Source organism: Lathamus discolor, chromosome 4 (assembly GCF_037157495.1).
Source record: "Lathamus discolor isolate bLatDis1 chromosome 4, bLatDis1.hap1, whole genome shotgun sequence".
NCBI classification, from domain to species: Eukaryota; Metazoa; Chordata; class Aves; order Psittaciformes; family Psittacidae; genus Lathamus; species Lathamus discolor.
This window is the reverse complement of record NC_088887.1, coordinates 98,354,994-98,361,596: the sequence shown is the minus strand read 5'-3', so window position 1 is coordinate 98,361,596 and position 6,603 is coordinate 98,354,994. Positions and strand designations below refer to the sequence as shown.

Sequence of the window (6,603 nt, the reverse complement as noted above, 5' to 3'; positions counted from 1 at the left end):
TCTCAACGCTATGAGGTGGGTAACAGCTGCTGAAGTGATACAGGACACGAGTGGGAAAAACGTGGATGAACAGAGTCCCTTAAAACACCTGCAAGGGGAGTTTGCCCCAAAGCAAGTTGTGCTGAAGAGGAAAATAACAATAATCAAGTTTGCTTAAGAGAGGGCCATCAGCTGGATTAAATAGTAACCAGGAAATTACCAAGAGACTTCTGGAGGAAAAAAAAAAACCCAACAAACGGCAGTCAACTTCACAAAGAAGTCTAAACAAAGCATGCAAGTTCATGGTGAGGGAAGAGAAACCTGGCCCGACAGGGAGAGACATCATCAGCACGGGGTATGTGAGTGATGGGTGCCTGTAGCTCTGTGAAACTGGGAGGGGGTTGAAACTTGGGGGATTGTTCATAGAAGGGTGTTCAGGCATTTGCAGGTATTTGTTAATATTCTAGGTTATCTGTTGTATTGCTGATACTGATCCTGAATGTATAAGTGCACCGACTGTCAGGTGATTAAGTGACATTAATAAATCATTGGCCAACTGTTAATGAATCCCTGTGAGTAAAACCTTGTGGGTTGAGCAGATTTTTGCTGTGATGGGAGCTAGCAAATTCTACCTTTCTCCCACTGGCAAAAATACAGACCTTAAATACAGGGGTATTCATACAGTTCTTCCCTGAGACAAACTTCCTGGAATTCTGAATTCCTTCATAATTCTGGATTTTTCTTCTTCTCCTCCTCCAGCAGCATTTCACTGCCATTCAAGGCAGAGAGGAGCATATTCATTAGCCCAGATCATGCAAATGCATCTATGGGGGAGGAATTTAGCTCTGTAGCAATACTGATAATGCTCTTCTATTGCATTTACCCCGATATTTGTAGAAATACAGCAGGGCCTGTTTGGATGTTCTGATAAATTTCCCTGTGTAGAAAAGTATCATTATCAGATGTGAGCTTCACTAAATGTGTTTCTTTTTTTTTTCACACCCAAAACTGTCTTTCTCTGTTATTACTAAATTCAGTGATGGTCACAAGGCTGTTTTTTCATCTCTAGTCAGAAGTACAAAGTTTCAGCATACTACTGCCGGGTTCGTTTACCTTTTTTAAAACCAGCACTTCATTGAGAAATAGCACAGGATTTCAGTGTGTGCACGTGCACAATTCATCTTTGTTTAGAATGAAAAACCTTTCATAAATACCACAAGCACTTTGGTTTTAGACTGTGTTTTCTCATTCATTGGTGCAGGATTTGTGCTGCAGTATCACCCAAGAGTACAAACTTCATCCACATGAAGTGCAAACACACATTACCACTTCTATCATGTTAGAGCATAGGAGATGGTGTTTATTCCAGTGCTGTGCTCCCAGGGGGCTGAGAGTTGGTGTCTGATAGACCATAAAATCTGTTTGGACAAAATTGTCTCTGCAAAACATGTATTACACTTCAGCTAGGATTATGAGTTTGTACCACTTTGTGTCAAGTGCCTGCAGCGGTTTTGATCCTGTAACTTGGGCTTTAGATGCAGTTTTCATCTTGTGCAATCATGGCCTTGGAAGAAATTCAGGCTCTGTGAACTGGGCCACCAACTCAATAAGATGAAGGGCTTCTTGTGTCCATAAAAAGCCAACCTGTTCTTCACCAATGCATCATCTGGTCTAATAATAGATATTATTTCTCACTGTAGGCACTGCCTCTTTTTAAGCACTTGAGAGTTCAAAAGTTTCTCTCTCTGAAAGAGCTTCTTGACATTTCTATGTTCTCTTTAGCACCAGAATATTGTGTGAGCAGAGTATGTTCATTACATAAATGAGACGGTTCTATCACAACAGGAAAACTTCTCTGGGAAGGAGCCTTTGACTGGATTGTTCCCACCGGGTTTGTCTGGGTGGACAGCCATATCTCCATACACTCCTCACAATTTCTAGGGGTCTCTATGTATGTGAACACTGTTACAAAAGTGAGACTTCTTGACTCTGCCTGCAGCACAAACACTGCATCAGCTCATAAGCCAGTCTAATTAAACAAATGGAGAAAATTTCACCTGCTTTTGAAAGACTTGGTTAGTTAAACAATTTAATGGTGCAAATACTGTAAAGCAGAAGTTAATAAAATAAGCTTGACACACAGATTGGTCCGTGTTACATTTGAAAGGACAGTACATGTCTAAATAACAGAACTCCTGTTTAAAAATGGAAGGGAGAAGTAAGCAAATGACTAGTCATCTGTTTCAGAGAACTGAACTGTGAACATCTGCATTTCCATCAACATTGCTAACCAAAATAAAATGTACGGACTGTAATTACTTTACCATCTACTGTGAAGAATAGCCTGGAGGCTAAAATGCCTGGAGAAAAGAAAAAAAAAAAGAACATTTTCTTGAACTGGTTCATGTTTTGTGTACTTATCCATGTAGATAATGACTAGAAGCTTGATGACAGAGGCAACAGCAAATAAGCTGAAGCAACTGAAAATACTTTGCAGTCTGATGTCACTTTTCTTGCTTCTGCTCCATCACTCAACAGTCTCTTTCCTAGCTACCTCTTTTTTTTTTTTTTTTCCATAATGAGCAGCAGATGTCACCAGGACATATCTTAGAAACTGATTTTTTTTAGGAGCAGCCCTTCAGACTTAAGAAGTGGCATGAGAACACTCTACAGCATGCTTGCCAGCATTATGACACAGAAGCTTTTGAGGGTCTGCTTCTGACAAGTGGACTCTCTCAGCAGCCGTTCTAACATTTCGCAGCGTAAGAGATCCTGTGAAAATACTTCCAGCACGTTGCCTGGGAACTGCTTCTCACTAGAACAGATGAAGCGTCACTTCCTCATCATGCAGCTCTTCGATGCAGGAGTTACACAGTTCAGACGTCAGAAGTCAAACTTGTGACTCTGGCAATAAAACATTTGTCACTTACCTGTTGAGTGCTGAACATTTGAATCAAAAAGAGCTATGTCTGTCCTTTTGTGCTGTTTAAATGAAGGAGACACTTTAATGTAAGTTTGGTGCACTGACTTCACATTTTCACATAGTCCTCCCAGCAAAGACTAGAGGAAAAGAATCTGTGTCTATCAGGCTTGCCTACTTTAATGACTTGCAGTGACTAATCCTGCCTGATCTTCTACTTTCTCTATTTGCAGCTACTGTTCTCAGTGTTTTTACTTAGGGTGACTTCCTGCATTATTTAGTGCAGGTGAAATAATTTGATATGCTACTTCAGCTTTGTCAGAGGAGTAAATTATTTCCCAGTACTGTTATTCAGTATCTGTGATATGCAAAACAAAGAAGGAAAAAAACATCTTTCTAGAAGGGACTAGTCTATTAATCCAGCTGTAGCTTCTTGATCCATTTTCTTTAATGACAAAGCTGGTTTAACAAGCAACCAGCCCCATGTTTTGCCCCATCTGCTGTTCCTTCTCACATGCACACTTCCTCATCTGTCTCAGTCTTGTGGAGTTGTGCTGTACACTGGATTGCCAAGTAATGTAATTTAATAATAAGCTATAATACCTTTTTCTTTTTCATTTTAATGTGTAGTCTGAATTACAGTGGCACTGGCAACTGAAGGAGCAATAAGCTCCAGTGTAAATGTGGGAACACATGATTATGAGACATGACAGTTGGCAGCAAGGGCAAGGACTTCTTAAGCCAGTTTTGCAATCCAAGAAAATACACGACCTATCTACTCATCTGGGATATGGAGCAGTACATTCGGTGTTAAGTGTCTTTTCTCTCTGTTACACATTTGTGCCAGGAAACCACCCTCACTGGCAAGCAGGGTGTGAGCTTGGCTCTCTACCCCACATAAAGAGGACTTTGCACATTTGAGAGTTAGCTCTTAAGTGTTTCCATTTCCTCTGTCTTTAATCTTCTGTGTGATTCACCCTTCTCCCTTGTTCTACATAATCCACCCTTCCACACACACTTCACTTTGGAAATTGCTCTGCAAATTGTGTTTCCAGATTATTGTGGGGTCTGGCTTTGTTTTGTGTTTGGTTTTTTGTGTGTGTGTGCTTTTTGTTTGGTTTTTGTTTTGTTTGCGGGTTTTTTTTGTGCGTGGTTTTTTTTATGGGGGTGTTTTTTTTATTGGTTTGGTTTGGTTTGGTTTTGGTTTTGGTTTTTTTGAGGGGGAGCAGGGCGGTTTAGCTGTACATATGGAATAGTTGCTTCCTGAGCTACACAGCAGGTTAAAACCAGAAGTTACTTAAATATACATGTTCATACGGCATTCTACTGACTTTTACATGACCTGTATAATCCTTGCCTCAGCAGTTATACTGGTACAGAGTTTACTATTAAAAACATCCAAAAATGATGTTTTTTTTAACTGTTTCTCATGTTTGGTTCATAGCTGTAAGGATTAGCCTTTTCCCAAGATGCCAAGTCTTCCCATCTGCCTTGAAATGGACAGTACTGGAAAGCCTTTGAGTCTGATTTTAATGGAAAACTGCAAGGCCTTTTAATTTTTCTTTCCTTAACCTCCCAAGCCCAGCTATACTCCTCATGAGATCAGCTCCATTCTGTCCTTTTCTCCACTCCACAATTTCCACTGCTTAAAAGAATGTGTGGATGGACACTTGATTCTGTCTTCTAATGACAATCATTTCACTCACTATAGGGTCTTTAAAAAAGGCTTAATCTCATCTAAACCATGAATGGGTGTTAATTATGGCAGCTGCATAGTACTACCATGTCATGGTTTAACCCCATCTGGCTACTAAGTACCATACTTCCCATCCCCAATAAAAAAAGTTGACTACTAGGATTAAATGAGTTGTCAAAGATATTATGGTCTTTGGCTGTAGTAGCATTTACTAATGTAACTTACTAATGTAAAGAAATACCCAGGATGTGCATTGCTCTGATGGAGATGTGCCTCAGCACTGTAAGGTTGACCAGCAAACAGAGGCTATGGTAGCTCACTCAGAAGCAGCACGGCCAGCAGCCCAGTAGCTGTGGGGAAAGCTGAGGACACTGTCACAAGATGTCATTCTCTGACAGGGTTCCAGTATCTTCAGACATGTTTTGTATTTTGACTGGATGCATGTCTGGAATTCTTTAGAGGGTCAGCTGACCACCCATTTCCTGGGTATATTTTTGGCTTGGGATAATGATCCTATCCTTGTAATTATTTTGTTTTTACATGCAATTATTTTAGACTTCCTTCTTTTAGCATATTGATGATATTTTTAACTTTGAGCCCATTCCAAGTAGCTCTTTCCTGGAGAATTAGGAATAATGACTCCTTTCAAATGGTAAAATTCAGTCATTATGCAACATTGGCCTTAAAACTTAAAACCCAACCAAACAAAAAAGCACTTTTGGGGGCTTCTCTGTAGAAAGTTTTCTAAATAATTGCCAAGTTGAAATATTTTAATTGTGTGATAAAAAAATACTCCTCTCCTTGATTTAAAAAGAAGGCCTGTTACCTTCAGGCAGTCTGATGCAAACATGAAGTCTTAGCCCTCCATCAGGAACAATGTCTTGAACATACTTAAATTATCTGTATTAGAGACACCAGCGATATTTGCTTTCAGTTCTCCTCAGTTATTCTTTTATAGCTCAAAGATCTCACTGTGGTGTATATCTTGGCTACTGCCGAAGTTTCCAAGCTACTTCCATGCCTAAGATACGGGAAGTAGGAAGATTCCTCCACAGAAGCCCAACAATGCGAGCTTTTAATCCTTTCTTCTTCCAACAGCTCTCTTCTGGTTTTTGACATTCTGCTGGAAGGTTTTGGGCAGGTTTTTGCTGATGCTTTTTATTTTGGCATACACTAGGCAAAATGGCTCGGTTTTCCTACGTCAGTGTGGGTTATTCAGGTATTAGGGCAAGATACCAGTTGGGTGTACCCTGGCCTAGTTGAGTTTTCCCCCTTGTCAACTTTAAAAACAGTCCAGCATTTCTTTCCTCTTTTCCCTTGTCATTCTGTATCTGTCCAGTTTTCTAGGATTTCTGTTGGTGCTATCTGCAAAAAGTAGAGAAGTTTTTAATCACATTCCAGGCAAAGCGTCTGACACAATATGAGGGTTCCTGGCAATACACATATACACAAAGAGCGCAGCATGGAGAAAAAAAAGCACCAAGCAGAAATGAAAATGTTCTTTCTGTGCAGCATTTTTGACATATTTAGTATTTTCCATTTGTATAATTCTTCTCATGCAAGGATTTTTGAAAACTTTATGGGAATAAAGCACAAATTCCCTAGCTGGATTTTTGCCAGGTTTCAGTAAGTACTACAGATAAACCTATAGGCTTTTCCACCTTACTGCCTGCTCTTCCCCACATTAATGTATATCCCAAAAGTAGAGTTCATTTTCACAAATTACCATTACATAGCTGGGAATTAGAAACACACACCAGAGAATAACACAGAATCATAGAATAGGTTTGGTTGGCAGGCACCGTCAAAGGTCATCTAGTCCAACCTCCCTGCAAGGAGGAGGAACATCTTCAGCTTGATCAGGTTGCTTAGAGTCACATCCAGACCAAGTTCAGGCAACAACTGTACAGCTTGGCCAACAACTACCTCTAGGTTTCCACAGTCCAAATCCACTGCCCCATTTACCGGCTAAGTCATCATCTGTGCTTAAAAAGGTAGGCAATTACTC

At 40.1% G+C, this 6,603-nt stretch overlaps 1 protein-coding gene across 1 annotated transcript in view; it reads left to right on the top strand.

Annotated features, from left to right (window-relative positions):
* Nucleotides 1-311: 311 nt before the first annotated feature.
* Nucleotides 312-6,603, top strand: part of RUBCNL (rubicon like autophagy enhancer) — a 28,324-nt gene continuing 22,032 nt past the window's right edge. The window contains exon 1 of the mRNA XM_065678230.1: nucleotides 312-334. The gene's annotated coding sequence lies outside the window, so the exon portion shown is untranslated. The remainder of the gene's footprint in view (nucleotides 335-6,603) is intronic.